The sequence below is a fragment of the Balaenoptera ricei genome, chromosome X (genome assembly GCF_028023285.1).
Source record: "Balaenoptera ricei isolate mBalRic1 chromosome X, mBalRic1.hap2, whole genome shotgun sequence".
Classification (NCBI taxonomy): Eukaryota; Metazoa; Chordata; class Mammalia; order Artiodactyla; family Balaenopteridae; genus Balaenoptera; species Balaenoptera ricei.
In genome coordinates, this window is record NC_082660.1 from 124,845,684 (window position 1) to 124,860,646 (window position 14,963).

Here is a 14,963-nt window from a genome sequence, read left to right on the forward strand (position 1 = left end):
GCTATGAAGAGAGCCATAGCCTCAGGTAGCACACTAAGGAGATGAGACTGTAAAATGTGAAAAAGCCCACTGTGAACATTTCCAGCAGAGACTGGCTGCCTGCAGGTCCTGATATTGATCCCCAAGCGTACTGTTCAGACTCCTTTCATGACCCCTATAGTCCCTCATGTGACCTTCTTGGTAGCTTAGCAAAGGAATTCAAATGGCCAAACATATACTTAAATATTTTTAAAACATTATTTTTGAGTTGTATAATGCTGCATGGAAACACTGTAATAGAATTGACTAAGAAAGGTTTTGACAAAATTCAACACCCATTTATGATAAAAACCCTCCAGAAAGTACACATAGAGGGAACTTACCTCAACATAATGAAGGCCATATATGACAAACCCACAGCCAACATCGTCCTTAATGGTGAAAAACTGAAACCATTTCCACTAAGATCAGGAACAAGACAAGGTTGCCCACTCTCACCACTATTATTCAACATAGTTTTGGAAGTTTTAGCCACAGCAATCAGAGAAGAAAAAGAAATAAAAGGAATACAAATCGGAAAAGAAGAAGTAAAGCTGTCACTGTTTGCAGATGACATGATACTATACATAGAGAATCCTAAAGATGCTACCAGAAAACTACTAGAGCTAATCAATGAATTTGGTAAAGTAGCAGGATACAAAATTAATGCACAGAAATCTCTTGCATTCCTATACACTAATGATGAAAAATCTGAAAGTGAAATTAAGGAAACACTCCCATTTACTATTGTAACAAAAACAATAAAATACCTAGGAATAAACCTACCTAAGGAGACAAAAGACCTGTATGCAGAAAATTATAAGACACTGATGAAAGAAATTAAAGATGATACAAACAGATGGAGAGATATACCATGTTCTTGGATTGGAAGAATCAACATTGTGAAAATGACTCTACTACCCAAAGCAATCTACAGATTCAGTGCAATCCCTATCAAACTACCACGGGCATTTTTCACAGAACTAGAACAAAAAATTTCACAATTTGTATAGAAACACAAAAGACCCCGAATAGCCAAAGCAATGTTTAGAAAGAAAAACGGAGCTGGAGGAATCAGGCTCCCTGACTTCAGACTATACTACAAAGCTACAGTAATCAAGACAGTATGGTACTGGCACAAAAACAGAAACATAGATCAATGGAACAGGATAGAAAGCCCAGAGATAAACCCACACACATATGGTCACCTTATTTTTGATAAAGGAGGCAACAATATACAATGGAGAAAAGACAGCCTCTTCAATAAGTGGTGCTGGGAAAACTGGACAGCTACATGTAAAAGAATGAAATTAGAACACTCCCTAACACCATACACAAAAATAAACTCCAGATGGATTAAAGACCTAAATGTAAGGCCAGGCACTATCAAACTCTTAGAGGAAAACATAGGCAGAACACTGTATGACATAAATCACAGCAAGATCCTTTTTGACCCGTCTCCTAGAGAAATGGAAATAAAAACAAAAATGAACAAATGGGACCTAATGAAACTTCAAAGCTTTTGCATAGCAAAGGAAACCGTAAACAAGACAAAAAGACAACCCTCAGAGTGGGAGAAAATATTTGCAAATGAAGCAACTGACAAAGGATTAATCTCCAAAATTTACAAGCAACTCATGCAGCTCAGTATCAAAAAAACAAACAACCCAATCCAAAAATGGGCAGAAGACCTAAATAGACATTTCTCCAAAGAAGATATACAGATTGCCAACAAACACACGAAAGAATGCTCAACATCATTAATCATTAGAAAAATGCAAATCAAAACTACAATGAGGTATCACCTCACTCCAGTCAGAATGGCCATCATCAAAAGATCTACAAACAATAAATGCTGGAGAGGGTGTGGAGAAAAGGGAACCCTCTTGCACTGTTGGTGGGAATGTAAATTGATACAGCCACTATGGAGAACAGTATGGAGGTTCCTTAACAAACTAAAAATAGAACTACCATATGACCCAGCAATCCCACTCCTGGGCATATACCCTGAGAAAACCATAATTCAAAAAGAGTCATGTACCACAATGTTCATTGCAGCTCTGTTTACAGTAGCCAGGACATAGAAGCAACCTAAGTGTCCATCAACAGATGAATGGATAAAGAAGATGTGGCACATATATACAATGGAATATTACTCAGCCATAAAAAGAAACGAAATGGAGTTATTTGTAGTGAGGTGGAAGGACCTAGAGTCTGTCATACAGAGTGAAGTAAGTCAGAAAGAGAAAAACAAATACAGTATGCTAACACATATATATGGAATCTGAAACAAAACAAAACAAAAGGTCATGAAGAACCTAGTGGCAAGATGGGAATAAAGACGCAGACCTACTAGAGAATGGACTTGAGGACACCGGGAGGGGGAAGGGTAAGCTGGGACAAAGTGAGAGAGTGGAATGGACATATGTACACTACCAAATGTAAAATAGATAGCTAGTGGGAAGCAACCGTATAGCACAGGGAGATCAGCTCGGTGCTTTGTGACCACCTAGAGGGGTGGGATAGGGAGGGTGGGAGGGAGGGAGACGCAAGAGGGAAGAGATATGGGGATATATGTATATGTATAACTGATTCACTTTGTTATAAAGTAGAAACTAACACACCATTGTAAAGCAATTATACGCAATAAAGATGTTAAAAAAAAAAAAAAGAAAGAATTAAGACTAGACTGGTAGGTAGGAATTTGCTTTTGTGGGGTGTTTTTCTTAACATAGTAGTTCTCCATTCCAGTTGCACATTAAAGTTATCTGGAGAGCTTCAAAAAATTCAGAGGCCCAGGCTGCACCCCACATATGCTAATTTATTTTAGTTTGGGGTGGATCTCAGGCATGGTATGGTTTTTGAAAGTTCCCCAGGTAAATCTAATTTGCTGCTAGTGTTGAGAACCGTTACAGTTCATTGAAGACTGACATTCTGCTGTACGTTATTAAGGAGTAAAATAATTGATATTCAGGGGCTTTTGATTTCATTCTAACTTTTTTTTCTCTCATAAAGCTGTAAGCTTGAGATGTGAGTAGTGCACACTCAGCACCTACAGTGAATGCCAGTGAAACTCCACACTCATAGAACATCAATTAGTATTCCACTGGGCACTAGCTCTTCCAGTTATATATTTTAGCAGTTAGGAGAGGGTTGACATGCCCTGTGTAAGCTCTCTCAATCATGGTGTAGTCTCTGAGTAAGCAAAGTACATGACTGACATTTGAGATACTTCATGCTTTATCCCTGTTTATCTTCTTATCTATCTTCTGTTTTCATCTTATGACATGCCTGACTCTCTTTCCAGCTTATGCTCCAATCATACTCAATTATGTTACAGTTTCCTCCACTCCAATAATGCACAGGATTTTCATGTCTGCAGGATTTTGACATTCTGTTTCCTCTGTATGGACTCTCTTCCTCTTCTTGTCTACACATCCTTCTATACCAAGAGCTCTTAACATTGCACATTCTGAGTTAGGAAGCAAAATATACATGTGTGTGTATGTGTGTTACATGTATTTTTATTGGAAGAAGTGTAATAGATTTCATTACGTCCCCCCAAAGGTCTGTGACTTCATAAAGATTAAGATCCATTCTTCTTGCTTATGCTCAGATGTGACACAGTAGAAGCACATTCTGAGACTTCCTAGTCTCCAACTGCCCCAACCAAGTTTCCTGTCACAGTTACTCTGTCCTTTTTGTGGGTTCCCATAGCACTTTAAATACCCTTTTTCTACATCATTTTTACTTGTCTCCCTTTGGACTGGGAGCTCATTGAAGGCAGGGGCAATGATTTATTCATCTTTAATCCCAAAACTCTGTACACATATGTTCATTTTTCTATAGCTGGGGAGAACGTTGAAGCTCAGAATCAGTGTAGCTATCTTCTCTTCTCCTAGAAAATTTTCTCGAATATTTTAATTATATGAGTTCTAGAAAGAAAAAAATACATAAAATGGAGGGGGGAAAATTGTCAGCAAAATAATTTAAGAAAAATCTGCAGAACTTAAAGATGTTCAGTTATATATTAAAAGACTAGCACCCACAAAAATAGATGAAAATAGACTCATGCCAAGATACATCAGTGTGAAATTTCAGAACACTGGGAACAAAGAGAAAATTGTACAGATTTCCAGAGGATTAGAAATAGAATCAGAATGGCTTAAGAATTTTCAACATCATCAATATAAAACAGAAGGCAATGGAATGATGCTTTAAAATTTGCAAGGAAAATGATTCTGGACATATATAAACTAATTAAATATATATGTAAAGGATACTCTCAGACATATGAGCTCTCAAAAATTTAACCTCCTGTGTGCTTTTCTCAGGAAGCTACTGAAGATTTTTCTCCACCAAAAGAAAGATTAAACCAAGAAAGAGGACGATGTGGGATGCAGAAAATAGGAGGCACAGTGCAGGAGAGATAAATGAAATCCCTAGAACAGTGAAGGGAGATCTTGGGATGACAGGTTTGAACCTGACATAGAGGGCAGTCTGTCAAGATTCTTGCAGGTCAGTAGGCTCCAGGAGAGTGTTCCTCAAGATGATAGAGCGATTGATGTGACTAAAGTCTTGGGAGGAGATTTAGACAACTAGTAAAAAGATTGTGATTGAAAACTAGTGGAAATCAAAGTACAATTAAGTTGGAATTTGATAACAAAATCAACATAAATGCATACTTCTCAACAATTCATGGATTATCATAATGGAATAATTAGAACTTAATGATTTTGAAAATATTAGGGATTAAACTTGTGATTAGCAACAAAAGTGGTGTTTCAATAAGAATTTATAGGCTTAAATGTTTATACTAGAAAAGAAGAAAAACTTGAAAATTAATGTGCTAGGTATCTACCTTAAGAATTAGAAAAGAAACAACACAATCAATTCTGAAAAACTAAGGTGAAGTGATAATAATGATGCAGTGGAAATTAATAAAATGAAATAGAATCAATAAAGCCAAAGTTTCATTCTTTGAAAAAAATAATGAAATAGACAAACCCCAGGCAAGATGAATTAAGGAAAAAAAGAAAGAAAGCACAAATAAGATTAAGAATTAAAAGGGGTACATAACTATGGATACAATATAGATTAAGAAGCTAATAAGAGAATATACTAAACACTTTATACCAAAAATTTGAAAATTTAGATCAAATGGACAGATTTATAAATATATAACTTAGTAAGAGTGATACAAGAGGAAATATATAATCTAATAGTCATAAGCATTAAAGGAAATGAAGAATTAATTAAAGCTGGTCTAACAGATAAAACACTAGACCTGCATTTTTTTTCCAAATAGAGCATTCCAATTTATATGAAAAATTCCAAAAAATAAAAAAAGAGGAAACATCCTAAGTTTATTTTATGAGGCTAGCAGAACTTTGATACCAAGCTCACACAAAGTATGAAAAAGATATTAAAATTGAAGTCCACTCTTATTCAGGAAACAAATAGTAAAATCCCAAATGTGAAAGGTTTAGGATGAAGCCTGCTTCTGCTGTGTGCCTGGGATCACTGATAATCTGGGATAACTGCCCCCCACTCCCCAACTCTTATCGTGAGGTTTCCTGTAGTACTCAAGCAATGTGGAACTGGACTACAAACATATGTGACAGCCAGACTACGGCTATGATTTATCAGGGATACATATTCTTGCTGTTTCACTGCTTGCTCTGCTCAGTACCAAGACAACCTTTGCTGAAGTTCCTTGAGATTAGAGATGGGAATGGGTTGACTTTTGTGTCACCCTTACCATGAAGATATAGTCCTATGAGATCTCAGATCCATCTGGAGAGAGTCTGCGATTAAATTCTTTTGCTTAGGCAGGCTCTGGGCCTCCTTTACAGTCCCTCTTCATATGAGGCTGATGGTTCCTTCCCAGCCTACCAGTTTTTACGAGACCACTGTTCTAACCCCTGAGCTACGGAGGCTCAGCTAGCCTACCAGTTTTTAATACTATTCATGTTCCTTCCATCCAGAATTGTTTCATTGGAGGAGTTGGTCCAAATAACCTCAGAAGCCAATATGGAACATAGAAGTTGGTGAATCGCCTCTGTGACGACCTTTAGCAGTGAGTATTCTTCATGTGATATTAATTTTTCTCTGTTCCATTCCTTTTTTATTTCTCATAGTATCCATTTTATAGATTTGGGCCTGGTGTTTTTTGAGCACATCTTTGAATGAAGAAAGGTTTTCCTGGGCCAAATATTTGTGGGCTATCTGGATGGAAAAGGTGCAGGGGACGTATTCAAGGATAATAGGGCTTTTCCTTAATATTCAGAGAGTGTGTGTGTGTGTGTGTGAGTGTGTGTGTGTGTGTGTGTGTGTGTGAATCTTTTTTTTTTTGTAAACTGTTTTGTAAGCTGGTCCAAATTAATAAGTTTGCATGGGATATCCTGTTGACTCAAAACATTTATTGAAGAGACTATTCTCTTTTCATTGAATTAACTTGCCACTCTTCTTGAAAATCAATTGACCATAAATTGGTATAGGTTTATTTCTGGACTCTCAATTTTATTCCATTGATCTATATGACTATATTTATGACAATAACACACAGTCTTGATTACTGTAGCTTTAGAGTAAGTTTTGAAATAGGAAAGTGTCCCTTCCAACTTTCTTTTCCTTTTTCTTGCTTCTTTGCCTTTCCATAAGAATTTTAGGATCAGCTTATCAATTTCTGCTAAAAAGATAGCTGAAATTTTGATAGGGGTTGCAATGAATCTATAGATCAATTTTTGAAGTATTGCCATCTTAATGATTACTTTTTGAATCCATGAACACAGAATTTATTTCCGTTTATTTAGGTGTGTAATTTATTTCAACATATTTTGTAGTTTTCAGTGTATAAGTCTTATACTTTTGTTAAATTTATTCCTAAGTGTTTTATTCTTTTTGATGCTATTGTATATAGAATTGTTTTCTTATTTTCATTTTAGGTTGCTCACTGCTGATGTATAGCAGTACAACTGATTTTTGTGCATTGATCTTATACCCTGAAACCTTGCTGAACTTAATAGCTATAATAGTTTCTTTCCAGGCTTCTTAGAATTTTTTATATGCATGATCTATATGCAAATAGAGAAAATTTTAATTTTTTTAGAAAATCTGGATGTTTTTATTTCTTTTTCTTGCCTATTTGTCCTGCTTAGAACTTCTATTACAATGTTGAATAGAAGTGGAAAGAGCAAACATCCTTGCTTTGTTTCTAATCTTAGGGGGAAATTTTTCAGGATTTTGTCAGTAAATATGATTGAAGTTAGCTGTGAGATTTTCATAGATGCCTTTAATCATGTTGAGGAAGCTCCCTTCTATCCCTAGTTTGTTGAATATTTTTATTAGGAAGGGGTGTTTAGCTTTACCAAATGTTTTTTTCTGCCTTATTGAGATGATAATTTTTTTTTTTACTTTATTCATTGATTTTTCATATGTTTAGCTACCTTTTCCTTCCTGGGAGGAATCCCACTTGGTCATGGTATATAATCATTTTATATACTTGGTTTGCTAGCGTTTTGTTGAGGATTTGGGGGGACAGCATTTATAAAGGACATTGATATCTAACTACTATTGTTGTGTCGTCTATTTCTCCAATTCTGTCAGTTTTTGCTTTATCTATTATCAGGCTTTCTTTTGGTGCATATATATTTTAATCCTTATGTCTTCTTCATGGATTGACCCTTATATCATTATAAAATGTCCATTTTTATCTTCAGTAACAATTTTTCTCTAGAGTCTATTTTGTCTGACATTGGTATATATATTCCAGCTCTTTTTTAGTCATTTTTTACATTGTGTATATTTTCACTTTTACATTCAACTCAACTTTGTATCTTTGGATTTAATACGTGTCTTTTGTAGACAGTAAGTGATTCAATTATGGATTTTAAAAAATTATTTCTTCTAACTTCTGCCTTTTAATTGGTGTGTTTAATCTATTTACATTTAACACAATCACTGATTGTGATAGGTAGCTATTTTCTAGTGTACAATTTTTAATTCCTTCAGTCCATAACAGATCTCTAATTCTGTTCTGTTCTCTCCAGTGACTGCTAGGGCACTCATTTTCATTGTGATTGTGGACTGCTATTTTTCATGTATATCATGGAGTTGGAGCAGAGGTGGTGTGAATACAGAAAGTTATAATGCAAAAAGCTAACTGTTAATTCCCTGATTTAGTTGTTTTTTCCTCAATAAATACTCTCAATTGCTACAAGCCTTTGGTTAATTTACATAGTAGTGAAAACATTGATTTTGATAATGTTGTCAGCATTTTTGTTGCTTTTATGGAGGAGATAATTTTCAGAGATCATAACTCTGCTGTTTTCACTGACAGCCCCTTAGTGTAAGTTTTATAAATAGTGCCAATATATCACTTTGATACCAATTTCTGTGTCAGTTGTCTATTGACACAGTGATGCTGTGCAACAAGCTACCTCGTAAAACAATGGTATAGAAAATAAACCTTTGTTAATACACGTCACTTTTAGGGTTTGGATGATCTTGGATGAATTTGTCTGGTTAATTGTTCTCTTTTCCACTTGAGCTCATTTCTGTCTTGTGGCTGAATGGTTGTCAGGTACAAGATACATGCACCCCAATTTTCATAGCAACATTATTTACAATTACCAAGACATGAAAACAATCTAAGTGTCCATCAACAGATGAATGGAGAAGCTGTGGTATGTATACACACACACACACACACACACACACACACGGAATACTACTCAGCCATAAAAAATGATGAAATTTTGCCATTTGCTGTAACATGGATGGAATTGGAGTGCATTATGCTAAGTGAAATAAGTCAGACAGAGAAAGACAAATACTGTATGATATCACTTATATGTGAAATGTAAAAACTACAACAAACTAGTGAATAAAACAAAAAAAAAGAAGCAGACTCTCAGAGAACAAACTAGTGGTTACCTGTGGGAAGAGGGAAGGTGGGAGGGGCAATATAGGGGTAGGGGATAGAAAAAGGGTTATTATGGGAGTATATGAAATCATGTGTGTGAAACTTCTGAAAATTGTAGAGCTCCATAGAATTTAAAGAATCTTTCATTCAATAAAAATATAAAATAAAAAAGTTCAATAAAAAATAAAAATAAAAATATTATCTATATTTATTTATATAGACAAATATAACATATAAATATATATATAGTTTTTATTATCCATTCATCCCTTGATGGATATTTAGGTTGTTTCCATATCTTGGCTATTGTGAATAATGCTGCAATACATATGGGGGTGCAAATATCTCTTTGACATACTGATTTCATTTCCTTTGGGTATATACCCATAAGTGGGATTGCTGTTCTATTTTTAATTTTTTGAGGACCCTCCATACGGTTTTTCATATGGCTATACAAACTTACATTCACACCAACAATGTACAAGGGATCCCTTTTCTCCATACCCTTGGGCAATACTTGTTATGTCTTGTCTTTTTGATAATAGCCATTCTAACAGGTGTGAGGTAATATCTCGTTTTGATTTGCATTTCCCTGATGATTAATGATTTTGAGCATGTTTTCATGTACCTGTTGGCCATTTATATGTTTTCTTTTGAAAGTTTTCTATTTAGCCTCTTCATCATTTATAAATATTGTTTATTATTATTAGTGGTAGTAATAGTATTATTTTTGCTATTGAGTTGTATGAGTTCCTGATATATTCTGGATATTAACTTCTTATCATATATATGGTTTGCAAATATTTTCTCCCATTCCATAGGTTGCCCTTTATTTTATTGGTTGTTTCCTTTGCTGCACAGAGACTTTTTAGTTTCATGTAGTCCCACTTATTTATTATTGTTTTTGTTGCCTGTGCTTTTGATGTCATATTTAAAAAATCGTTGCCAAGACCCATGCCAAGGAGGTTTTTCCCTATTTTTTTCCTAGGAGTTTTATGGTTTCAGGTCTTACATTTAAGTCTTTAATCCATTTTAAGTCGATTTTTGTATATGGTGTAGGACAAGGGTTCAGTTTCATTCTTATGCATACGGATATTCAGTCTTCACAGCCAGTACCATGTATTGAAGAACTATCCTTTCCCCATTGTATATTCTTGGTATCCTTGTCAGTGGCAATTAGTTGACTATATATGATTGTATATGTATGGGTTTATTTCTGGGGTCTCTATTCTGTGTCTTTGGTCTATGTGTCTGTTTTTATGCCAGTGCCATATTGTTTTGATTTCTATGGCTTTGCAATGTAGTTTAAAATCAGTAAATGTGATGCCTCCTGCCAATGCAGGGCTTCTTCAGAGTTTTCAATGGAGACTGAGGTCTTTAGGACTCTCTTTGGGGCCATGGGCTGTTGTGCATCCTGCTGGGTTCCTGGGCAGACGAGATTTCCCCTGGATTGCACCAGAGCTGGCCTGGAGCCAAATCATAGGGCTACTTCAGGATTTGCAGTCATACTAAGTTTGGTGAATTTATCTTTTGGAGCATAGGGGAACATGTATCCTGCCAGGTACCTGGGTTGACAGAACTGCTCCCAACTATGGCTGAGAGGGGCTGGTGCCAACTTACAGGGCCATTTCAGGATCTGCTTTTGAAATGAGTTCAGGAGGCCTGTTACTTGTGGCATAGACATACATGATTCCTCCTAGGTCCCTTGGCGGATGGTACTGGTGGCAGGATCAAGGCCAGATGAGGCTGTAGCCAAGTCCATAGTGGGACAAAGCTGTTTCTAGGATCATAGTCAATGAGCCTGCCACCTGGTAATGAGTCTGCCTTCTCAAAACGGCCCTCCTTGATCTTGAACTCCACCAGGGTTTCACAGTCTCCTACCCGAATCCCAAAGCTCCCATAAAGGCACTTTTGTCCACTGATGGCTGCCAAATTATTGTTGCTGAGGGGGGATATGAGTAGAGCATCTCCTATTCCACCATCTTGCTGATGTCACCTCCCTCAGTGTTTGTAGAGGGTCTGCAAATTTTTCATTCAAGTTATTCTTTAGTATTTTCTGCTTTTGAAAGCTACTAGAAATGGTATTTTAATGTTTATTTTGTAATTTTGGTTGCTAGTAGATTAACAACTGCATTTTTAATGTTGACTTTGTGTTCTGTAAATTTGTTAATTCACTTGTTCATTTTACTAGTTGCTTTATAGATAACTCAGAATTTTCCATGTAAACCACCATGTTGTCTGCTAATAGAGCTTTACCTCTTCTATTCCCAAATGTAGACCCTTTATTTAATATTCTTGTTATATTTCACCATCTAGGACCTCCAGTAAATCCATTTCTTTTTTGGAAGCCTTTTGGAAAAATGTTCAATATTTCACAGTTAAGTGTGATGTTATCCATAGGTGTTTATACATGCTTTTTTCTGGGGATGAGGAAGTTCCCATCTATGTCCAGCTTATTAAAAGTTTTTTCCATGATTGAGTATTGAATTTTGTCAAATACTTTTACTGAATTTAAGTGATCATATGTTCTTTTTTAAAATTTATTTTGTTAACAGGGTAAATTACATTGGTAATCAACATTAGTTGATTTTTAATCAAATAAACCACCTTCTTGTTCCTTGGATATATCTCACTTGGTCATTATTCAAAAAAGAGTTAAGACTGTAGTCAGAGACTGCTATCACTGTAAAGCCTTGCTTGCATGGTTTGCCTTTGGCTGGTGTTTGGGAACTTGGATTTTGGGAGGTCTCTCCACTCCAACTGGTAAGGGTGGCTCACTGCACTTGAATTGTTTGTACAACCAATGTGGTTATTGCTGAACATCTGCTTTCCTTTTTGCAGTCTGGAATGTATGTGCTAGACACATGGTGGCTAGAAGATCAACCCCCCAGTAAAAACCCTTGAAATAGAGTCTCTAATGAAATTTCCTGGTAGACAACATTTCACAGATTTTATTTCAGACTTGCTGCGGGAATTAAGCACATTCTATGTGACTTTAGTAGAAGGGGATTCTCGGAATGTTGTTCCTGGTTTCCTCTGGACTTTGCCCCATAGGACTTTTCCCTTTGCTGATACTGCTTTGTATCCTGTGCCTGTGTTTGTGCCTATGTTCATGAGGGATATTGATCTATAGTTTTGTTTTCTAGTAATATTCTTGATAGATTTTGAAATTAGGGATATGCTGATCTTGTAAAATGAGTTGAGAAATATTTTGCTTTCCTCTTTTTTGAAACACTTTGTATAAATTTGGTATTATTTCTTTTTTAAATGTTTGATAAAATTCACCAGGGAAGACATCAGAGCCTGTTTGTGGGGGGGTGTGTGTGTGTGTGTGTAGAGGGGGTGTTTTTAAAAATTACACATATATTGTTTATTTACAAGTTCAATTTTTAACATATATGAGATTATATATCTCTGTCTATATATCTATATCCACATCTATATCTATATATGTCTCAGTTCCTTCTCATGTAAGTTTTTATAAGTTGGGTCTTCCAAGTAATTTGTTCATTTAATCTGTTTTCAAATTTATTGGCATAAAGTTGGATTTATATTCTTTTAATATCATTTTACTGTCAATAGGATCTGTAGTAGTCCTCCCCTCCTTCTTTCCTGACATTGGAAATTTGTATTTTCTCTTCTTCTGATTCTAATTTTATTAGGGATATATCAAGTTTATTGATCTTTTCAAAACAACTTTGAATCCTTCCATATCATAAGTGAAAGCAGAGATCCATATATTTTTATGTGTAGAACTCTGTTATTCAATTCTAAATATTTTGTAAATTCCATTGTCATGGTTTTTTCTAATATATGAGTGAGGTGAGAGCAAGTTTTCTACTTTCCACTTTTAAAATAGTCTTTTAATTTCTGTTTTCTACTTTAGTTATTTTTTTGTGGCAATGAAGTCTGTAAAACATCAATTATTAAAAATTTATTGAAATTTTCTTTATGACTTGAAATAAGGGTTAAGTTGACAAATTAAGACCTGTAGAGTAAATTCATCTGGCTGCTTGTTTTTTTCTAAGTAAAGATTCTTTTGGCACACAGCCATGTTTGTTCATTTAGGTATTATCTATGACTGATTTTGTACTACCATGGCAGAGTTGAACGCTTGTGAAAGAGACCTTAAAACTCACAAAGCCTTAAATATTTACTAGATATCTGGCGGCTCTTTGCAGAAAAAGTTTACAGACCCCTGACCTAGTACATAGTCAATTTTCGTAAATGTTCATTGTGTGCAGGTAAAAATTCTCTCTCCTTCTTCCCCCTCTCTCTCTTCCCCTCTCTGTCTCTTTCTACACACACACACAAACACACACACAAATTCAATCAAGCATAATAATGGAATTGTTCAAATAATTTTTGTCATTTGATTTTTGTATTTTTCAGTTTTGAAGAGAAACTTATTTTAAAAATCTACCCTATTGATTTCTTTTTGTGTTTTCATCAAATTTTGCTTCATATATTTTCAGGCTACATTGTCCAGTTCCTACAAGTTCAATTTAGGTGGATTATGATTTTTATCATGTTGAAGTGTACTTACTTATATTTATCAATGTTTTATACTTTAAATTCAATATATTCTGGTATTAACATTGGTATATCAGCTTGATTTGGTTAGTATTTTCCTGGCATATCTTTTTATATCACTAATTATTTCAATCTTTCTCTTGTTTCCTGTTTTGCTTTTAAGTGCATTTCTCATAAGCAGTAAATAGCTGGATTTTTAGATTCTAACGTAATTATCTTTCTTATCAAATAGATGAATTTAATCAAAATTCATTATCATTATATTGTATATTTGGAATTATTTACATCTTTTTATTTTATGTTTTCTGCTTATCATACATTTTATTTGACTTTTCCAACTTTCTTGATTTATGTTGAGGGATAAAGCTATTTTTCTTTACTTTTATTTTTGTTCTGCTTTAGAAACTATAGCTTATACATCTATATTTCTGGTAGTTATCTTTAAATTTTTAGCATACACACTAACTTATATAATTTTTCTACCAAATTCCAAAGTTATTCCGTATCCCTAGCCTCCTACAATGCAAGACAAAGATCTTAGAATGTTCAACAAATCATTAAATCCCCACCTCCTGTGTCCCTTGTTATTGTCTAAGACTTAAGTCTTCCTTTCAATACAAACAGAACCTGTGCTCTTTGTTGGGTACCAGGTATAGTTTTTTACATCCTCCTTTCTTGGAGCAAGAGACCTAATCAGATCCAGCTTCATGTAATGAGGTAGTTCTGATCTGTAGGGTGTTTCTTTTTGCCTCAGGGAAGTCAAATGAGTCTCTGTCTACTTCCTGTTCTGTGATGTCAGCCCCACTTACCCATTGTTATGGGTCTGAATTGTGTTTTCTGTAAATTCATATGTTGAAGTCCTAACCCCCAGTACCTCGAAACATGACTGTATGTGGAGATATTGCCTTTAAAAGAGGTAATTAAGGTAAAATGAGGTAATATGGTTGGGGCTTAATCCATTATGCCCGGCATTCTTGTAAACAGAAAAGGAGATTAAGATACAGGCACCTAGGGAAGACCATGTGAAGACAGGAAGATGATGGCTATTAACAAGCCAAAAAGAGAGGCCTTTAGAAGGAAGCACTCTGCCAAGCTCTTGGTCTTGACTTCTAGCCTCCAGAGCTGTGAGGAAATGAACACCTATTGTTTTAAGCCATCCAGTTTGTCATACTTTGTTATGGCAGCCCTAGCAAGCTAATATACCCACTCTATATTTCTGTTCCATTTGTGGTACACAGATTTATTTATTTATTTTAAATCCAGTCATGTCGTTTTTTAAAAAATAAAAACTCATTCATTTCTATGTGGGAGTTGGGGTAGGAAGCTTTGAATTTGAACTCCTAGAAGCATTTTGATAGACTCTCAGCCTCTCTTCTTTGTATAACGTTCAACCTGGATATTTAATGTAATCTCTGAGTAAGATTGTATGATTGGGACACATTTTGCTTTTAGAAACATCTAGAAGGCAGGAAACATGATGGTCATT

General features: G+C 35.1%; 1 long non-coding RNA gene across 1 annotated transcript in view; it reads left to right on the forward strand.

Moving 5' to 3' along the window:
- Positions 1-6,027: 6,027 nt before the first annotated feature.
- Positions 6,028-14,963, forward strand: part of LOC132357983 (uncharacterized) — an 81,724-nt gene continuing 72,788 nt past the window's right edge. Inside the window, exon 1 of the long non-coding RNA XR_009500376.1 lies at positions 6,028-6,097. This is a non-coding gene — a long non-coding RNA (uncharacterized LOC132357983). The remainder of the gene's footprint in view (positions 6,098-14,963) is intronic.